Source organism: Triturus cristatus, chromosome 4_2, assembly GCF_964204655.1.
Source record: "Triturus cristatus chromosome 4_2, aTriCri1.1, whole genome shotgun sequence".
NCBI lineage: Eukaryota > Metazoa > Chordata > Amphibia > Caudata > Salamandridae > Triturus > Triturus cristatus.
Genome location: NC_140586.1, coordinates 895,347,859 through 895,370,828, shown reverse-complemented (window position 1 = coordinate 895,370,828; position 22,970 = coordinate 895,347,859). Strand labels below are relative to the sequence as shown.

Below are 22,970 nucleotides of genomic sequence, written 5' to 3'. Positions count from 1 at the left end.
GTCGGAAAAGGCCCCCTTTATTTATATCCGAAGCTCAGCTATTGGCGCTCAGTCAGGAGCTTGAGATCCAAGGACGAAGCCCAACTTACCGTCCCCCATATGCGGAGGTAGGTCTTTCCCTTACCATATCCCATCCGCTCCTGCACAGATCCTGTCAAATGCAGGAAACTTCTTAAGACAGCTCTATTTTAACCTAGCGCACTGATGCACCTATATTTAAGCAAAGCGCTGCGACACACCTTTGGGTGGGATTTCTGCACTATAGCAAGTTAAATTAACATAGCAAATTAACATAATGTAGTGGCCCATGTTAGAGCCCGCAGGCGCGCAAGGCACGTTGCCAATAATGTTAACATGCCGATGGGGTTAGCCCCTGTAGTGATGGTGTATGAATCAGGAATCAGACGAGGTAGTATATTTAGAAGTTTATTCCAAGTAGAAGATGGAAGCTTATGCAGAGACCCCACCAGGAGCAGTATGTTACTTGCTCAGCCCAGCTCTCAACTGACTCCTAGAGTCCAGAATGCCAACATTCCAACCATCACATGAATGTCAACATTCCACAGGATAACTAGACTGCCTAAGCAGAAATGCAAGACACTACACATCTTCCCCCTTATAAAGGCATCAAAAAATGCAAAGTATAACCATAACAATAGAAACATAGGGTGGACGATGAGTAAGTAACATGAAGAAAAAGTACAAAGCAGGAACACCAAGAATAAAATGGTAAGACACCATAAATACATAGAATAGAATTAAATAAATAGGAAGAGCTATAAACGAGAACAGCAAGAATAAGAAAGGAAGAAAACACTAATTACATGAGGTGAATAATTACAAAATGTGAAAAAGATGTGACGCACGATACGAAAAACGTAGCATAGCAAAGGTAAGAGAAGTACAACAAGGATGAAGGAAGGAAGACACGACACGACATCTTCTCTTTCAACGACAAAAGAGAATTATACAACACGTTCAAGGTTACAGCAAAACACACCAATTGGCCAGACTGGTATGAAGGCGAGAACCGACAAACGTAATGCAACGAAGAGAAACACAAAAAACAAGAAAAGTACTCCTAACAGGAGAAAACAACATGAATCTCAAAGAAAGAAGAAAGGTGAAAACTACACCTAACAGGAGTACAAACCATCTAAAAAAATGGAAGAACCACAATTGCCAGTAAAATTTCTAGAAAGAAACCCTTACGCAAGGTGAAACAGAAACTGGCATAACATTTGAAGAAGAATCATACAGAACTGTTGAAGAAAAATCATACAGAACTTTTGAAGTAGAATCACAGGAAGAGGTTTCGTGCACAAAACCAAGAAAACTCATGAGTATAGAATAAATACAGAATAATGAAAATGCAGGAGACAAACATCAAGAAGAATTTGCGAAAAAATTCTAACATAGTTTGAAATCATGAATGAAAGAACCTGCAAAGAAAATAACGAGTGTCATTAATTATCATTAATCAGAAGAATGTGAACAATCAATTTCAAGTGATGTACGTCTACACACAAGAAATTGCACAGATCATGAGAAATAAACTGAAGGCAGAAAATGAAATGTGAAGCACGAAAAATGCAGATGACACAGTAAAATTTCTCGAAAATAATAAGATAAAATAAATAAGGTAGTCACCGTTGTTCACTGGCGAAAATACAGATCTAGTATGGTGAATCCAAGATTAATATCAAATTTAATATTCAAATAAAAACCAGTAGATGGCGCTGTTGAATTAATTCAGTTCATGTAGTAAGTCACTGCGGTAGAAGAAAATAACGAGTGAAATACGAAATAAATCAACACTCAAATGCTGACCTTGAAGTTTAGTTCCTTATTTGTGAAGAAGGTTGATGTTGTGCCTCAAGCTCTTAAAAATAATTTGTGAGGAGAATGCTTCGTAAATCAATAAAAACAGTGCTGCATGCTGTATAACGAGGAAGTTCACATTGCCAAGTAGAAACGTGGTTGGCAGAATGGTTGGCAACAACAATATAAGGCAATGCAAACGTGAAATCGGTGAGTTATGCATAAAATGGCGGCACGTATTTTACGTTGTGCCGGGTGGCTCCCGGCTTCATCGTACTCCAAACGTCTATAATCACCAGAAGCAATTTTTAATGGAGAGACGTCATGAAGACAGAACTGCACCGGAGCTACAGGTGAGAGTGCTCGCGCTGTGTGTGAGCGTGCTGTCGAAGGCTCATGCGACGTTTTTAAAAAAAACTGTTAAACTGCCAAAAGGAAGGTGCGCACTGTGCCATATTGAAAAATAATAAAAATAAGATCAAACTCACCCCCCAATGTCTCGAATCAGGTGACAGGCCTCTTAATAATGCATGACTGTTCCGTGGAGGAAAACAAGGTTAAAAATCAAGGCAGAAATTGAAGTCGCTTGAATGGAAAGTTTCTGTTCAGACCTCTGAGACGTCCGGGCATAAATTGCCGATTTAGTAGAAAACACTTCAAGTTGTTCTTATACACGAGAATCATTTCTCCCATGACCTTAAATTCATCACAATAACATGTCATTAACAAAAGTCTTCTCCCATACGACTCATTATTCAAATCATGCCGGAATGAAGAGATAACTGTGCACATTAGGGACGAAGCTCTGCCAAACAACGCCAGGACGAAAACCTTGTGGATGTTGTTTTGAGGGGATAGCCAACTGTTAGAAAACGCTCGTTTCAGGGCAGCACAAAAGGAAGTTAGCAGTGCTGTAGTCATGTAGTTGACAGAAAGGATGTCAAACAGCAAGTAGGCAGGAACGATTAGTAGCTTTGGAATAAGGCAAGCAAGCAGGAGGTTACTGCAAGGCAGAATAATTCTCCATGGATTTTAGGAGAAGCATGTAGGTAAATTACAGCAGGGACTGGCACTTAAGGGATGTGGGCGACCGGTGGAAAGGTCACTGGTGGGGCTCGCAGGGTGCCAGTATGCTTTTGAATTAGTGGTTAGAAGAAAAGGAAGTCCATTACCTTGAAGTTTCATTAATCTTAGAAATCCTTGAAGTAGCAGGCGGAAGTTCAGTCAAATCGTCGCCAAAATTGTAGTGATGGTGTATGAATCAGGAATCAGACGAGGTAGTATATTTAGAAGTTTATTCCAAGTAGAAGATGGAAGCTTATGCAGAGACCCCACCAGGAGCAGTATGTTACTTGCTCAGCCCAGCTCTCAACTGACTCCTAGAGTCCAGAATGCCAACATTCCAACCATCACATGAATGTCAACATTCCACAGGATAACTAGACTGCCTAAGCAGAAATGCAAGACACTACAGCCCCCCTCTGTGATAAACATCCACGGCAGGTGATTGCACCTGGCTATGCGCGCGGGGTCGCTGAGTTTCCAACCCTCATCCCCTCGCCGAGGAGCATCGCTGCCTCGAGGGGTCTGCTTGCTTTTAGTTTGGGGCATCAATGGCGTGGAAACCGGGGGACACCCATTCAGGCCCAGATACCCATCTGAAGAAGTCCCCACACTGGCTTTTCTGCCCATAAGGCTGCACATGCTGGGCTTTAGATCCCACATTTACAATATTAACTACAACACCAAATGCCTTTCATGCAGCCTTCTGTGGCTGTGAAGCGAGGACCGGCCGAAGGTGTCACCATGGACCTGGGGCCACCTGGCAGTGACGGGGACTGGTAAAGTGAGTTCTGGTTATGCATAGAATAAAGTGAGCTATGGTTATGCATAAATTAAAGTGAGACATAGTTATGTATAGATTAAAGTGAGTTACGCTTATGCGTAAATTAAAGTGAGACATAGTTATGTATAGATTAAAGTGAGTTGTGCTTATGCGTAAATTAAAGTGAGACATAGTTATGTATAGATTAAAGTAAGTTATGGTTATGCATAAATTCAAGTGAGTTCTGGTTATGCGTAGATTAAAGTGAGTCGCGGTTCTGCATTGATTAAAGTGAGTTATGGGTATGTATAGGCTAATGCGGCTGTTCGGAGTTTAACACACCGTGTGCACTTCCGTACTCAAGAGACACCAAAATTCCTTTCTGTGAAAGTGAAGGTTTGGATGCACTGGACACTGCAGCCCGCAGACACGCCCCGCATGTTCACCCCCCGCAGACCCGCCCCGCATGTTCACCCCTGCCCTGGCTCCACTCCCAGCCTAGACAGGGCTGCGGTCTCCCGCCCTGCTGTCAACCCAGCTCCTTTCACCACCTCTTAAGCCGATAAGGCCTGTGCAAACAGCGGCAGACAGGTTCGGTGTGAGCTCCGCGCGTGTGCACATGAGTGAATGTGCCTGGGGCCAGGCAGGGCGTGCTCGGCCTCCTCAGGTGTGAGGGGAGCAGTCGCGCTCTCGATGCAGGAACACTGCCTGGCCTCAGCAGACGGTGCACCCAGGGACACGGGCACGTCACAGAGGTAGGAGTCCACGTCAGGCGGAATGTCCCCAGAGGCGCTGCGCCATTGTCCTATGTCTATGTCAGTTACTTATACACTGGATCGCATTTAAGGGCGCGCTTATACTAAAATAGCAAACTGGGTCAAAGGGAATGCCTCTTAGAGTACAAAAGACAGGGCCGGCTTTAGCGCCGGTGGCGCCCTGTGCGACAATCATTTTAGGCGCCCCGCCCCCCATGACCTTCTCTTCGGATTCCCGCGCTATCGCCGGGGTAAAGTACCCTCAACTCTCCATAGCCCCTTTCTCACATTTGTTTCCGGTGTTTTAAAGCAGAGTGTATATCTACCCCCAACAAACCCTTTTTAGCAACATTAGGAATAGATAATGAAAGACTGGAGAGAAAATACATAATGTCCTAACCTATTTTATGCAGCTTGCATGCAGCCCTTTGATGACAGTTCTTAAAAGTCACTGTTCTATAATAGGGTTGTATCTTATGAACTGCGGTACCCAAAGGATCTCTGTGACAAAAGCAGTTACCCACTCAGCCATCCACATAAAATTGAGATCTGTGATCTGCAGAGTATACGTTCTTTGCAGCAGGCATATTAACCCTCTGCGCTACCATATGGTGAGCCAAATCTGCCACTAATCAAAACTCAGAGCTCTCTGTCTAGCAGGAACATTAAAACAAAAGAGTTATCTTGACATTTTTATTGCTGCCTGAAAGCTGAACACACAAGGGACTCTGCAGCAGGTGCTTTTAAATCGTAAATTATTGCTAATCACAGCCCCCCCTCTCCCCCCCAGGTCATTACCCCCTCCCCAGGTCAGTGCCCAGTGCCGCCACACAGGTCGCATCACCCTAAAGCTGGCCCTCACAAAAGACGTAAGAGGCGTCCTCAACGTTGCAAGACTGGTTATTTTGTGCAGTTCAGCTGAAGAGTGGGAGCCAGGATAGGTAATCCTTGGTTGCCCTTACCTGTGTGGCAGAATTTGGCAGTGACGAGTCAAGGTTGATTTGCAGATGTGAGTGACCTGCTGAGTTTGTGGGGATGGAATTTACCTGCCAGATACTGGAACCAGCCCTTGAAGGCACTTCTCCACTAAAGTGTTTTCAAGAATATATCCATTTATATTTATACATGCATCTTACATGACTTTAATGTACTGAAGAAAGCAGTGGCTAAAATTACTTTTCCTCAGCACCTCGTGGAGAAAGTCAAGCTCACCGGAGTCCAGAATTTTATCTACGCGCATTCCCTAGCGACTCTCTGTATTCTAGAGTTACTCATGATTACAGCACTTTTTTGAATATTACAGCCCAGTCCTGATGATGATCCCAATTTGCTCGGATCGAAACGCCGTCGACTCATCAGCTTAAACTGATGGCCCTATGGTTCCTTATTGTGTATATTTAAGTAATTCTACTGTAAAAAAATTAAATTCAGAACCTCTGTAAATATTTTCTAAATTTCACTTTCACTTCACTTTGCGCCGTCCTTAGCTGTCTTCACCTTGTCACTTGTGTCGCCGTCTTCGTGTCACGTACACTTTTAAGCACCAAGTACAAGTTTGGGTTGTTCTTATACGTTATTCATTTTACGTACAGTGCTGATACAACTGTTCCATTGTTCATTCACATTATTGTATGTCCTTTTTGTAAAACCTTTTGCTGATCTAATACAATATGACCTTTTTTCTACCTCATTTCTTCAGAGTCTTCCTTATTCCTCATGTAATGTTTTTGTACATGCTATTTATCTGTCTTGTTTAAATGATACCTGTTGAGAATCATTGTTGTCTCTTACACTATTACCCCAGTCTCAACGAGGTTTAAGGGTTTATGCTCCTGTTGTTTATTATGAGACAGTGCCCGGCGTGAAGCGCTCAAATCTCTGCGAATCAGATTCCATGACTTAGACTCGTCTCTTGACTCATATTTTTGCCAGTATTTTGGATTCCATATCGGTGGCTGAGTGAGATGGGATCACGGGAGAGCTGTCGGTCTGGGGTCCCCCAGGTTTTAGAAAAACTGAGATGGCCACTGCGTATATCGTGCGCGAGCCAGCCTGCAGAGGAGATGTCCGCAAGGATGGCTAGTAAGTATTGTACGAGAAGAGATGCGCATTTCTGGTAATATTCATGAGGGAACGATCCGGGCCCAGGCTCTTCACTGGATTCAAGCAAGCCTGGCTAAAGACGGCTGAAATGCCAGAAACCGGTCCTAGGAAGCTTGTTTCCGGTCCAGGGAAGGCATGGCTTGGCAGTTCGGGCTGGACTGTTTCCATGAGGCACAGGGTCAGACTGATTTGCATATGGCCATGTCTGAACTTGGGTGGCAGAGTGGGCTAAAGAACGGTGATGGATCAAACCCAGATCTGTTGACTGGGTGTGAGTGTTTGATTGGTTCTGATGCTCCGTCCATCACCACCCCCTTTTGTACTGCTTTGTTCGCCATAAGTTGGCAGGGTATGCTCAGACGTGAGTCCCTTGCTCACTTTGTCACTGGATTCAAGCCAGCCTGGATGAAGACGGCTGAAATGCCAGAAACCGGTCCTAGGAAGCTTGTTTCCGGTTCAGGGAAGGCATGGCTTGGCAGTTCGGGCTGGACTGTTCCCATGAGGCACAGGGTCAGACTGATTTGCATATGGCCATGTCTGAACTGGGGTGGCAGAGTGGGCTAAAGAATGGTGATGGATCAAACCCAGATCTGTTGACTGGGTGTGAGTGTTTGATTGGTTCTGATGCTCCGTCCATCACCACCCCCTTTATTACTGCAACGCTCTCCGTGCATCAGCAATTGAGGCTTTGATGTCTATGTTGCTAGTAGTCCAAAATACCGCAGCCGGTATTGGAATTTACCTGCCAGATACTGGACCAGCCCTTGTAGGCACTTCTCCACTAAAGTGTTTTCAAGAATATATCCATTTATATTTATACTTGCATCTTACATGACTTTAATGTACTGAAGAAAGCAGTGGCTAAAATTACTTTTCCTCAGCACCTCGTGGAGAAAGTCCAGCTCACCGAGTCGAAGGCTTTCTCAAAGTCCACAAGGACCAATGTGCTGGGCCCATGAAGTTCGTGTGCTCAAGCCAACACCACCCGCAGGCGCCTGAGACAGTGCTCGGCGTGAAGCGCACCAATCTCTGCGAATCAGATTCCACGACTTAGACTCGTCTCTTGACTCATATTTTTGCCAGTATTTTGGATTCCATATTGGTGGCTGAGTGAGATGGGATCACGGGAGAGCTGTCGGTCTGGGGTCCCCCAGGTTTTAGAAAACCTTTGATGGCCACTGCGTATATCGTGCGCGAGCCAGCCTGTGGAGGAGATGTCCGCAAGGATGGCTAGTAAGTATTGTACGAGAAGAGATGCGCATTTCTGGTAATATTCATGAGGGAACCTTCCGGGCCCAGGCTCTTCCCTGAGATGTTTTGCTGATTGCTTCTTGCATCTCTTCTACTGTTGATCCAGGGCCACAGATCCAATCTCCAGAGGGTTCGGTCATACAGGTCCCAAACTACAGGATATGTGGCTTTGGCCGGTGGTGGAGCATATGTCTGTTAATAGTAGTCAGCAACAGCTGTAGCGATTATTGAGGAATCAGCGACATGGTGCCCCTCAGGGCCCTGAGTGGTTGGTCTGATCCTAGAGGCCATTGTGTGATGGGGCAGCCCTGAGTCCGTATCGTAATTTGCCTACCTTGTCACCTGACTAGTAGACGCAGTGCTGTGAGGCCAGACAGGTTAGTATTGCAGAATCTAAAAATCTGCTTTAGCTTGAACTTGGCTGCTTCCAGTCCTTAGAGGACCACCTCTTCACGTGTGTTAGAAACGCGTGCTCCAGCACGCATCTAGTGACGTGAACTCTCATTTCCCATCCATTGGCCGTGAAGCGGAGAAATGCCTTCGACTGTCCAGCATCATTGTTTTGAGTGCTTAGTATAATTTGATCGCTGATGACACCGATCCGTGGTTAAGATGAAAGAAGGCCCCAGCCTCCTCTTGTAGGAACATAGAGAACTCCTTAGCTGGAAGAAGCAAGCATTGAGATGACAGAACTCCCTAGGACCTCTCTCCAAGACGCTCTTATAATGGGATCCAGAGAAGAGTGTGTCTAAGCGCTGAGAGACCCGTGTCCATGTGCTTCACACCAAAACAAAGCGGATCACAGCATTTTGTGCAGTCTGCAGACCTGACTTCTGATTGGCTTGAACGCCACGTACAGGACATTGCAATGGAATCACATTAGCCACAATCCGAACCACTGTAGAAGGGAGATCTTTTGCACAAGTGGTATTGACCCCTTCAGAGCTGCAACATTTCGAACTAGACCTCTTGTATCACTGAGAAGGTTTGGGGGTTTCAGACTCATCCTCAGACTCATTTTGTAGCTCCAGTTTTTTTTCCTCTTGGCGAATTATGTTAGGAAGACATGTGCGTGAGGTTTCATACAGGCATAATGGGTAGACAGTGATGCACCGACAACGTGTCCTCGATGAAGACATCAAGCTTCAGTCCGCTCTGGCTAATTGGAAAAGCCCTTGAAATTTCTCTGCCTTGAGTGTAGCAGGCTTTTGCTCCAGTTATAAGACTGAACTGGTGTTTGCCCAGCTGGACCTGACCCTCAAAGCCACCACAATCCCTCTGTCCCATGCTTTGGAAAGAGGTTCAGCTGGTGGCTTGCCAGTAGTCCTTCCCCTCATTCCCTAAACAGTAGCCTCCATTCCATACTTTCACTAGAATCTGAACTGATGCCTGCCCCATCCTGGGGTGGCTCCCTGGACCAAAAACACCACCAAATTGAGAGCCTGCCCTGAGCCCAAAGATAATCTCAGAGATGAGAGAGTGCTACATGTGCTTATAGTTCCAAAAATATCTAAGGAGAGAGGTGTGCCCAATGCTTAATTAGAGCCAGTGGTTTCCAGTGCTCGGCACCAGCACTTAATTGTCAACACCGGCTCTTCTGACCGTCTGCCTCAAGGTGGCACTGTCTGGCTAGTTTAGAGATGACCACAACAGCAGTTAATTAATGATTCAATACACATTACAAATGACTATTACCTGCTGCTCAATCCATTCCTATAGCTGTGGGGCCTGGAATAGTCTGAATTGTCACATTTGTAGGAGTGTGATGATAGGTAATTGTGTTGTTATTATCATTGGCGGCATAGCAGAGGCAATGTGTGGTGCAAGCTGCGGTGGCCTCCTGACCAGAGCCTTGGTACTTATTTTTTTTAGAAATTAAGCATTGGTGCCGAAGGCCTGTGCACGGAAACAGTGACATGTACCAGTTCAGCCGACAAGAGAATCATTTAACCTCCTTCTTTAGCACTGTTCCTCTGAAGTATTGTGCAGAACCAGTCCTGCTGGCAGTAATTCATGACATATGGGGGCATCCATGACCTGATGGCCCTCACCCTGGCGCAATGAGAACCCTGGCATGGGGAACAACCTTTACAACGCAACTTTTACAACGCACTACCTTTACAACGCATTTTTTACAACGCATAATCCATTACAACACATGACATTACAACGCATGACACTACAACGCATTTTTAAAAACTACCTTTACAACGCATTCCATTACAACGCATACTACCATTACAACGCATACCATTACAACGCATAATATTACACTACACTATCCAACACTTACCCTACTGTTGCACCCCCTGGAGTTAGAATAGTAATTTTTACCCCTATACTATCCAACACTTACCCTACTGTTGCACCCCCTGGAGTTAGAATAGTAATTTTTACCCCTATACTATCCAACACTTACCCTACTGTTGCACCTCCTGGAGTTAGAATAGTAATTTTTACCCCTATACTATCCAACACTTACCCTACTGTTGCACCCCCTGGAGTTAGAATAGTAATTTTTACCCCTATACTATCCAATACTTACCCTACTGTTGCACCCCCTGGAGTTAGAATAGTAATTTTTACCCCTATACTATCCAACACTTACCCTACTGTTGCACCCCCTGGAGTTAGAATAGTAATTTTTACCCCTATACTATCCAACACTTACCCTACTGTTGCACCCCCTGGAGTTAGAATAGTAATTTTTACCCCTATACTATCCAACACTTGCCCTACTGTTGCACCCCTTGGAGTTAGAATAGTAATTTTTACCCCTATACTATCCAACACTTACCCTACTGTTGCACCCCCTGGAGTTAGAATAGTAATTTTTACCCCTACACTATCCAACACTTACCCTACTGTTGCACCCCCTGGAGTTAGAATAGTAATTTTTACCCTTATACTATCCAACACTTACCCTACTGTTGCACCCCCTGGAGTTAGAATAGTAATTTTTACCCCTATACTATCCAACACTTACCCTACTGTTGCACTCCCTGGAGTTAGAATAGTAATTTTTACCCCTATACTATCCAACACTTACCCTACTGTTGCACCCCCTGGAGTTAGAATAGTAATTTTTACCCCTATACTATCCAACACTTACCCTACTGTTGCACCCCCTGGAGTTAGAAAAGTAACTTTTACCCCTATACTATCTAATACTTACCTTAAATGCAATTTAATATTATGCGTTGTAATGGTATGCGTTGTAAAGGTATTATGCGTTGTAATGGAAATGCGTTGTAAAGGTAGTTTTTAAAAATGCGTTGTAGTGTCATGCGTTGTAATGTCATGCGTTGTAATGGATTATGCGTTGTAAAAAATGCGTTGTAAGTGCATGCGTTGTAAAAGTGTGCGTTGTAACGTCATACATCCCCCTGGCATGATAGTGGTAATTCCTGGGCTTGTATGGACATCCACAGCATGAGGATGATGTCCACCCTTGGCATGCTGCGACCATAGCATAGTAGCTGTCAGTCTTGTGGGGCTTCCCAAGATGAGTAGGGAATGCAAGGGCTGCAAGCCAGACTCTAGTCAGTTGTCCCCGGGAGCATGGAATGAAAATGATACATTGATGTGCAAACCAAACATGTTTTTGCCAAATCTGAAACACTGTTATTTCTGGATAACAGTTATGTTTTGTTTCATAGAAAGGATAAGCTTTTGTATGGGGAATTTGTGTTTATGTTTCTAAAATAAATAGTCTCTGTGAGATACCAAAATATATATAATTTCATAAATTGACATGCTGATGTGTGTGTGTGTGTGTGTGTGTGTGTGTGTGTGCGTGTGTGTGAACCTGGGTGTGCAAGAATGCGGAGAAAGTTAATTTTGTCGGGTAACAGAATTGATTGTTGGTATACTCAATAATAACCAATACAAAACAACAGTACTCAAACCTTTCAGTGATAATCAATGAAAAGGAAAAAAAGTGAAAGGACAAAGAACATGAATCAAAGACACACCAAATTTGAATCAATTAAAGTCTATATTTAAGGAAAAATCCAAATATTTTTACATTTTATGGCGTCGAGCTGACATTGAAATGCTGTCAAAGTTCGTGAACATACACTTTGTTCCAAAGGCGCAAGTGCTTTAGTGAAAAAAGAGCGAAAAAATGTGCTAAATGTGAACAGGATATATACAGTGCTGTAAGAATTGTTGATACTAATTATTCAGAGGACATCCATCCCTAGGTACATGAAGCTCCGAACCGCTTGGGATTTAAATTTCCATTTCACGTGGGGCACAGAGAGTAGAGTCAGGATTATCGCAAGTACGTCGACGTTTTGACCCCATAAGGTACGTGATTTACTAAGAGGCACGGCGGGTCTTCCTCAGGACAAGGCAATACAAGGGACAGCCAGTACAATTAAAAATAGGTAGGTTTTAGAATGGTGTCAGGTATATGAAAAGGAGCAGTCTGATGTAATCAGTGTGGACCTACCTGAATTAATAGAGGAAAGGTCTTCAGGGATTGGTCCACCGCTGGTTGGACTCAAGGGGCAATAAATGAAGAAAGTTCCTAGATAGTGGTAAATCACATCAAAAAGGCAGCATAGTTCTGTCGCTGATGGGAAAATGCAGCATTGATTCTCTTATTAATTACTGGTCACCACAGTGGCAATAATTTCAAGACCAGAGGCACCGTTAATCGCTTAGGCACTTTGTGCGCCCACACTATTCCACTCAGAATTGAAGACAGAATCTCCACTCATGCACACATCAGCAAAGAACTATTCAACAACATCAAGGAGTTCGCCCAACCCACCAGCGAGGCCATCGACATCCCTCCCTCACAAAACCTCTGCGACAAACTCAGCACCTTTTTCCACCACAAAATCAAGAGCATCTACGACAACTTTGACGAAGACAACCAACACACTTAATCCTCACCAACCCCTCCGACACCCTGAAGCCAGCGATCGACAACTGGACAGCCCTCACCACCGAAGACACAGTGAAGACGATGAAGTCAATCCACTCCGGGGCCCCCACTGACCCCTGCCCCCACCACATTTTTAACAGAGCCGCCGACACCATCACACCCATGCTCTGCCACACCATCAACCGCTCCCTGGCAACCGACTCGTTCCCTGATGACTGGAAACATGCTGAGATCTACCCCCTCCTGAAGAAACCCTCGGCGGACCCCACCAACCTAAAAACTACAGACCCATCTCCCTGCTCCCGTTCTCATCAACAGCCAACTCGCCACATTCATCGAAGAGCACAACATCCTCGACTCCTCCCAGTCCGGCTTCAGAAAAAAACACAGTACGGAAACCGCCCTGCTCGCCGCAACAGACGACATCCATACCTTACTGGACAAAGGAGAAACAGCAGCCCTCATCCTCCTCGACCTCTCAGCGGCGTTCGACACAGTCTCTCACCGCACCCTAATACACAGACTCCATGACGTAGGAATCCAAGATAAGGCCCTCGACTGGATCCGCTCCTTCCTCTCCAGCAGAACGCATCGGGTCAGACTCCCCCCTTTCCTCTCGGACCCTACACCTACCACCTGCGGAGTCCCCCAGGGGTCCTCCTTCAGCCCTATGCTCTTCAACATCTACATGGCTCCGCTCGCCCCCATCGTCAGAACCTATGGACTCAACATTGTGTCATGCGCAGACGACACTCAATTCATCCTCTCCCTATCCAACAAACCCAACACCGCCAGACACAACTTTCGAGAAGGCATTGAAACCGTCGCCAAATGGATGAAAAACAGCTGCCTACAACTAAACACCAACAAAACGGAAGTACTCATCATGGGCCCAAACCCAGATGCCTGGAACGACGCCTGGTGGCCACCCGCCCTTGGAAGCCCGCCCACCCCCACGGACCACGTACGCATCCTGGGAATCATCCTGGACTCAGAGCTCAAAATGGACCGCCAGATCAACTCAGTCTCGTCTTCCTGCTTCCACACTCTCCACCTCCTACGTAAGACCTTCAAATGGATCCCCCTCGAACACCGAAAGACCATCACTCACACCCTGGTCACCAGCAGGCTCGACTACGGCAACGCACTCTATGCCGGAATAAACAAAAACCTCACCCGCAAGCTACAGAACATCCAAAACGCCGCCGCAAGACTGGTCCTCAACCTGCCAAGACACTGCCACATCTCCCAGCACCTGCACACACTCCACTGGCTCCCCATCGAAGCTAGAGTCACCTTCAAGATGCTAACCCACGCTCACAAGGCCCTCCACGACACCGGACCAGCATACCTGAATAGCCGTCTCAAATTTCACGCACCCCAAAGGACCCTACGATTAGCCCAGCTCTCCTATGCCGTGGTCCCTTGCACCAGAAAGACCAGATCGGGAGGCCGCTCATTCTCCTTCTGTGCGGCCAGAGCCTGGAACGACCTTCCGCTCCACCTCAGACAGATAACATCGCTCCCCATCTTCGCAAGAAACCCCAAAACCTGGCTCTTCGACAGAACCCGTCCTTGATGAACTGGAACCTATGAACCCCCCCCCCACACCTCCCAGCACCTTGAGACCCTTACGGGTTAGTAGTCGCGCTTAACAAACACCTGATTTGAGAATTAACTTTTAAATTGTCTGTACTAGATGATCGGGTCAAATTACCTACCTGCACGGGCTCAGTACCACATTTCGGCACTAGCATTCATAACTGGCCACGCATGTAATTCTTCACGTCTCGCATGCGCCATAGGCACCACAGTGTTTTTAACACTGCTGGTCCACCATTTTAGTGATTTGAATTGCTTTGAGTATAAGATTAAACACTAACCTTTAGTCACTTTTCCAATCAGTGACAGAACTATGCTGCCTTTTTGAAAAAGAAAAAGAAAGCGACTGCATCATTTTGGTTGCGTAGCACTTTTCACCCTAAGTGGGATGGGTATGCCTAGACGTGGGTCCCTTGCTCACTGTGCCACTGGATTCAAGCTAGCCTGGCTGATGAAGGGTAATACCCAGAAACTGGTCCCATGATGCTAGTTTCTGATCCAGGGAGGACCTGGCTTGGCAGTTCGGTCTGAACTGTTCCCATGAGGCACAGGGTCAAGACTGATTTGCATATGGCTGTGTCTAAACTGGGGTGGCACGGTTAAAAAAAGAACAATGGATTTAACCCAGATCTCTTGACTGGGGGTGAATGTATGATTTATTCAGCATTCCGTCCATCATTTGTTTGCGTGGCACTTTTCACCCTAAGTGGGATGGGTATGCCCAGAGGTAGGTCCCTTGCTCACTGTGCCACTGGATTCAAGCTAGCCTGGCTGATGAAGGGTAATACCCAGAAACCGGTCCCAGGATGCTTGTTTCCAGTCTAGGAAGGACCTGGCTTGGCAGTCCGGTCCGGACTGTTCCCATGAGGTACAGAGTCAAGACTGATTTGCATATAGCTGGGTCTAAACTGGGGTGGCATGGTGACCAAAAGAACGATGGATTTAACCCAGATCTCTTGGCTGGGGTGAATGTATGATTTATTCAGCATTCCGTCCATCATTTGTTCGCGTAGCACTTTTCACCCTAAGTGAGATGGGTATGCCAAGAGGTGGGTCCCTTGCTCACAGTGCCACTGGATTAAAGCTAGCCTGGCTGATGAAGGGTAATGCCCAGAAACCGGTCCGTGGATGCTTGTTTCCGGTCTAGGAAGGACCTGGCTTGGCAGTCCGGTCCAGACTGTTCCCATGAGGCACAGGGTCAAGACTGATTTGCATATAGCTGGGTCTAAACTGGGGTGGCATGGTGACCAAAAGAACGATGGATTTAACCCAGATCTCTTGACTGGGGGTGAATGTATGATTTATTCAGCATTCCGCCCATCATTTGTTTGCGTAGCATCTTTCACCCTAAGTGGGATGGGTATGCCCAGACGTGGGTCCCTTGCTCACTGTGCCACTGGATTCAAGCTAGCCTGGCTGATGAAGGGTAATACCCAGAAACCGGTCCCAGGATACCTGTTTCTGGTCCAGGGAGGACCTGGCTTGGAAGTTCGGTCTGGACTGTTCCCATGAGGCACAGGGTCAAGACTGATTTGCATATAGCTGGGTCTAAACTGGGGTGGCATGGTGATCAAAAGAACAATGGATTTAACCCAGATCTCTTGACTGGGGGTGAATGTATGATTTATTCAGCATTCCGCCCATCATTTGTTTGCATAGCACCTTTCACCCTCAGTGGGATGGGTATGCCCAGACGTGGGTCCCATGCTCACTGTGCCACTGGATTCAAGCTAGTCTGATTGATGAAGGGTAATACCTAGAAACTAGTCCCAGGATGCTTGTTTCCGGTCCAGGGAGGACCTGGCTTGACAGTTCGGTTTGGACTGTTCCCATGAGGCACAGGGTCAAGACTGATTTGCATATGGCTGGGTCTAAACTGGTGTGGCATGGTGAGCAAAAGAACAATGGATTTAACCTAGATCTCTTGACTGGGGGTGAATGTATGATTTATTCAGCATTCTGTCCACAATTTGTTTGTGTAGCACTTTTCACCCTAAGTGGGATGGGTATACCCAGATGTGGGTCCCTTGCTCACTGTGCCACTGGATTCAAGCTAGCCTGGCTGATGAAGGGTAATACCCAGAAACCGGTCCCAGGATGCTTGTTTGCGATCCAGCGAGGACCTGGCTTGGCAGTTCGGTCTGGACTTTTCCCATGAGGCACAGGGTCAAGATTGACTTGCATATGGCTGGGTCTAAACTGGGGTGGCATGGTGAGCAAAAGAACAATGGATTTAACCCAGATCTCTTGACTGGGGGTGAATGTATGATGGGTGGCATGATGAGCAAAAGAACAATGGATTTAACCCAGATCTCTTGACTGGGGGTGAATGTATGATTTATTCAACATTCCGTCCATCATTTGTTTGCGTAGCACTTTTCACCCTAAGTGGGATGGGTATTGCCAGACGTGGGTCCCTTGCTCACTGTGCCACTGGGTTCAAGCTAGCCTGACCGATGAAGGGTAATACCCAGAAATCGGTCCCAGGGTGCTTGCGTCTGTTCCAGGGAGGACCTAGCATGGCAGTTCAGTCTGGACTGTTCCCATGAGGAACAGGGTCAAGACTGATTTGCCTATGGCTGGGTCTAAACTGGGGTGGCATGGTGAGCAAAAGAACGATGGATTTAACCCAGATCTCTTGACTGGGGGTGAATGTATGATTTATTCAGCATTCCGTCCATCATTTGTTTGCGTAGCATGCATCATTTTGTTGTCGCGCTCATGTGCGGTGCATGCGTCTACAAAAGTAGGCCATAGGCTTTTTTTTCTTATTGAGCCATGCCGCACAGCATTCTGGATGCTTTGCCGCATGGCTAAAATGTATTGCCAAAGCCAAAAGGTCTCAAGGGCAAGACATACGGGCTTTGCCAATGTTTGTTGTCATAAATGTTATGTTACCTAGTATGTAAAATGAAAACACCTGAAGGTTCTATCAGTTGCAACACAGGGCAAATTTAACAAGGATTAATCTCCATTCCCAATCCACACTGAGTCTGAGTGTAAACTGATATTCAATTAACCACAGATAGGTAGATAGCTATAAGTTGCAGTGCTACATCATATATAATCAGAACAGGAAATTCAATCCGCACAACCAGTAGGAAAGCAAAATGAGGATTTTGCATGTGCAATTTACCACCAACTGAAATCAGGTGGTAACCAGGTGCAACCTATAAAAATATGCTGAGAACTGGCTCTCTACATCGTGGCGAGGAGGGTGAGGATCCTGGCAGGCTTGCGTAGAAAGAGGAGACAGGAGCACATTTTCAGAATGCACATTATCATGCTTGATCAGACAGAGGAGGAAATATTTGCCAAGTATAGATTCAATTCTGCAATCATTTTAGATTTAATAGATGAACTCCAACCACAGCTGCAGTGACATACTTGCAAGGCCGATGCAATTCCCACCCACGTGCAGGCGTTAAGTTCCCTGCAACTATTAGCCTCAGGTAGCTACCAGGGTGGTCTTAGCTGCAGCAGGAGGGGTGTCTCGGAGTGCACTGTCACGCTTTTTCCATGTATTCCTGGATGCAATGTTATTGAAAATCAATGATTACATTTGATTCCCTAACACACCACAGGATTTGAAGCTCACAAAATTGAAATGTTATCAGTTAGCCCAATTCCCACATGTCATTGGCTGCATTGATGGGACACATGTTGCAATATATCCACCATCTGAAAATGAAAATATCTTCAGAAATAGAAAATGTAGCCATTCTTTGAACATACAAGTCATATGCAATGCCTTGTATGATAACTGATATAGTGGCCAGATTCCCTGGAAGTGCACATGATTTCTTCATATTTTGCCATAGTGGAATTTACAAATGGCTACTTGGTGGTGAGTTTGGAGAAGGATATCTACTTATTAAACCTTCTTAAGACTGTGCTGTGAATATTAGCGTCATACTCATATTTGACAGTGAATCATTGTTTGCTGTCATCATTGTCGGAGACAGTGCGTGTGCCGCGTGCTTGTTCATTTTGATGCCATATTTGAATCTATCCACTGCAAGCGCACACCATTACAATGCTGCACATAAAACTGCACTAAACGTGATAAAGAGGACCTTTGGGATGTTGAAAAGTTAATTTAGAAGCTTACACAAGAATGGTGAAGCACTACAATTCAGTCCAGAAACCTGCTGCAAAATCGTGGCGACATGTGCCATATTGCACAACATTGCAACATGTAGAGGCATACCCCTGGACCGGTCAGATTCTGAGTCAGATGACAATGAGCAGCCACGCCCACCACATCGACCAGCAGATGGATCAAGGGCAGCAGAAGGCAGAGGACGACGTGCAGGACTTACCCGCAATTATTTTCAGAGGTAAGTAATGATGGAAAAAGCATCTCGGAATGTATTTGCCAATAGTGATATTTATTACTATAACTTTAGGTAAATTATGCTATCACATGTAAACTGAATAAAAAATGCTCAATTTGTGTGAAAGCAAATGTATCACCTCAGTCATCACAAATGTTAAAAAAGGACCTAAACAACAAACAGAAATACATGTCAATAATTAGTTTTTTTATCCCACACACTTCACTAGGCCATTCAGTGGGCTCAGAACCATGTCTTGGTGAGGCCTCTCAAGATGCATTGGGTCTAGAACTCCAACACCTTTTGCATCACAGGGGCATACACTACCATGGCTAAGAGCTCCTCACTTTCCCCACCACTTAAGTCACAGATTGCTCCAATCCGAGCCGTCTGCATGTTCTCTGTTGCGTTGGTGACTTGCACCAAACCACATGTAACATCTCAACTAGAATGTGCCATCTCCACTTGCATGGAAACAGCGCATTGTGCCAGTACAGCAGTTTCATTTGTCAGGTGATGGACAGATCTGGTAAACCCATCCAATCTGCCCATCAGTTTGTGATGACGCCTACGATGTGTGACATGATCATGCTGCATACTGTGCAAAGTTCCTTAGTGACATTTGATAGCTCCATCAAATTGTCCGCAGTGGCTTCTGGCCTTCCTCCACTGTTGTGGTCAGCTGCCTCATGCCATCTTTGATGCCACACATGTTGTTATTCAGTGACACCAACTGTGTTTGCATTGAATTCATGTACTTGCATTGTAGGCGCTGGACCTTTAACATTGATGTCTTTAGACCTCCAACTGCAGCTCAACCACCTCCTTCCTCTGATGCACGTCTTCCAGCCAATCTAGGCCTTCTGAGGCGATGGCTTTGGTGCGTGACAAGGGAGTGACATCTTTGGGAGCATCTAACCTCAGAGGGTGGAGAACGCATGTCTATTGCAACATTATCCGTCTCTGAATCAAAATCAAGCAGCGGAGACTCTGTTGCCCTGTGTCTTATTGGTGCAGGTGTTGTGGGTGTTGGAGGCTCAGTTCAAAATATGCTGTTGTGTGTATAAGTTTACGTTAATGAATCTGAAATTAATATATGAACCTAACATTGTGTTTTGACTTGTTATTTGCTATGTCACTTTAGCTCGGACTACACAGTGCAGCATTATTGGACATGTATTCACTATTGCAATTCACACTACAACTCCCATAATACATTGGTGGGTTGATGATAAACTGTGGCCTGGAGTGGATTTTGTTTGTAGTTAATTGCGATTTCATACTTAGTTAACTTTTTACATAGACCTTTAACATTTAGCAATTTGTATCTCTTACTGCTGATGGTACTGGGTGTGGCTGAGGTGTCAAAGTCTGTCACCCCAACAACGGCTTCAGGCTGCAACGTTGACTCTATCATTGCTTACAGAGGGGTGGATGGTGGTCGATTGGATGGTCCTCCGCCCATTCACCATGCCTCACCAAGCCTGTTTGCTACCTTCTCCTTGGCCGGTGTCCGTAGGTCGCACCAGTGCCTGCAAATTTCCTCTCACGAGCCCTGCGTAACACCCACCGCACTGATCTTTGCCCCGATGTCATTCCAGATTTTGCGGTTCTCACTCTCTTGACCCTGAATTCAGCTCTTCCCAAACAGCTTGTTGTGGTTTTTGACACACTCCTCATTTACAAGCTCCAGTTCTTGCTCACTGAATTTTAGCTTCCTCTTGCAACCTCCTGCTTCCTTGCCACTGTCGTCAGCTGCCACAGCCTGCCTTCTCCGCTGGCTCTGGGTTCTAAAAACAGCATGGATTGATTCACTTCCTCAATGTGATGTGATCAGGCTGCTCCAAAACGCAACAGTCACAATTTACTATTAGGTAATCGCTATTTGGTATTTGCAAAATTTCGATAGCGAATCCTAGGGAGTCACAAAATCAATGTTGCTTGCAATCTTACATCACAAATTGTGATTACCAAATAGCAATTTGTTAAAAATGGCTATTTTGGAATCGCTATTCCCAATCTTGATACATCTGGCCCTAAATCTATTTTATATTTGGCATCTAAAGCACATGAGAGGCATGCTACACCTATACTGACACATAAATTACTGTTGATCAAAATAAATCAAAGCATGTGGGTAATGCCCATGCGGTAGGTTATCAGGATCTTTTCATGGCCAAGTCCTGGTAACTCCCCCTTGGCCCTAAGGCATGGTCAGGTATACCAACTTACCAGCGTGAGTGGGGAGTGCAGTCAAGTTATAAAGTGTGTATCTCCATCCACTTACATGGAGAGGATGTCTGTAAAGCGCTTAACAAAACCTGCCAGAGACTCTCAGGCAATTAATTTATTGCTGTGAGTTACTGACACCCTTTGTATCCAAGTTGCATACTCAGGAAATCCACACTGCTTTTTAATTTTTTTTTTATTTAAAGCCTAGTTTAGTGCAGAATACATTTTGAAGAGTTATTGCAACTATGAAAACAATAGTAGTAATACATAAATGAAAAGAATGGAAAACGTATGAAAGCAGGCGTATAGTACATAGTGAAGATTCCTGCAGGTCCAATCTTAGATAATACATATCTGTCTGAATTATATGTGTCCCGCTCAAAGATTTTCAGCACTCATGTACTGCTGTAGCCTACAGGAACTTCTTTTATTTTCCAGTCCCGGTACGGCCTACCTGCAAGACTGAATTGAGGCTGTGTGGCCTTCTCCTTCTGAGATCTAAAGGTCCTATAACTGTTGTGGTCTTCTCTTTCTGGGATCTGATGGTCTTAGAATTGTTGTGGCTTCTCTTTCTGGGATCTGATGGTCTTAGAATTGTTGTGGTCTTCTCATTCTGGGATCTGAAGGTCTTAAAACTGTTGTGGTCTTCTCCTTCTGAGAATGGGAGGTATTAGAACTGTTGTGGTCTTCTTCTGAGATTTGAAGGTCTAAGAACTGTTGTGTTCTTCTCCTTCTGAGATCTAAAGGTCCTAGAACTGTTGTGGTCTTCCTCTTCTGATCTCTAAAGGCCCTAGAACTGTTGGGGTCTTCTCCTTCTGTGACCTGAAGGTCTTAGAACTGCTGTGGTCTTCTCCTTCTGAGATCTAAAGGTCCTAGAACTGTTGTGGTCTTCTCCTTCTGGGACCTGAAGGTCTTATAACTGTTGTGGTCTTCTCCTTCTGAGATCTGAAGGTCCTAGAACTGTTGTGGTGTTCTCCTTCTGAGATATAAAGGTCCTAGAACTGTTGTGGTCTTCTCCTTCTGGGACCTGAAGGTCTTAGAACTGTTGTGGTCTTCTCCTTCTGAGATCTGAAGGTCCTAGAACTGCTGTGGTCTTCTCCTTCTGAAATCTAAAGGTCCTAGAACTGTTGTGGTCTTCTCCTTCTGGGACCTGAAGGTCTTAGAACTGTTGTGGTCTTCTCCTTCTGAGATCTGAAGGTCCTAGAACTGTTGTGGTCTTCTCCTTCTGGGATCTGAAGTTCCTTGCTGTCTTGTTGAGAGAGTTGTCAACAATTATTTCATATAATATATAACCAGTGGTGATGTGAACCCCCAAATGTAGCAGCTTGGGTAGGTGAACTGGATCCCATAAAAATGTCAATTAGTCTTTTGTATGGTCCTCTTCTGTGTGCAGGTCTGTAGACAAAATGCACATAAATAACACTATTAGATAACAACTATGAAAAGAAAGGTGTAGGCCATGGGCTGGCATGCACTGTTAAGGAAACAGAAAAAGAAATTATGAAAATAGAATAAAACAGTGAATAACAATTTCTCCCTCTTCCCTCGTCCTCGTTCCGGACATCACTAATGAGCTGGCTGTAACAGCAGGACAGGAACAAAGGAGGAGGATCCAAGAATGCAAGATCCACCCACGCAGGATTTAACCGCGCATGCACGTCCTTTCATTTCGTCTGAGGGCAGTGTGCATGCTTTCCACATAAAACAGGGATTCAGGTAAGCTTTTGCTTCGTGAGGGTTGTCTTTTTGGAATAGGTCATATATTTTCCTGCATTTTCAACGTAGCCAAGCATGCTGACAAGAATAGACATGTCTCATATCACCCTTTCGTATCTCTTCCCACTTTCCTGATCCTTTGCCTCCTCCCAAGCACTGCAGAGATTCGAGAGAGGATGAGGAGTGAAAAAAATCACAGTATTGTTCATGAAACCTGGGCTGCCTTTAAATTGGATGCGGCTGGCAATACAATGAAAAAAGCGCTGTCCCCTTCTGACTCTGGGGATTCTGACGGCGGTGATGGACTTCCAGGTAACATGGATCAGAGGGGCAAATATATTTCAAAGGACTGTTTGCCTGATTTGCTAAACCATGTTAGAGAAAATAGGAACTTTTTTCCTGTTGAGAGACTGGGAACCTCAGACAAACCT

At 45.3% G+C, this 22,970-nt stretch overlaps 1 long non-coding RNA gene across 1 annotated transcript in view; it reads left to right on the top strand.

The window, feature by feature from the left end:
- Window positions 1-394: 394 nt before the first annotated feature.
- The window catches only part of LOC146835367 (uncharacterized), a 47,271-nt gene continuing 24,695 nt past the window's right edge, over window positions 395-22,970 (top strand). The window contains exon 1 of the long non-coding RNA XR_014960723.1: window positions 395-2,174. This is a non-coding gene — a long non-coding RNA (uncharacterized LOC146835367). The remainder of the gene's footprint in view (window positions 2,175-22,970) is intronic.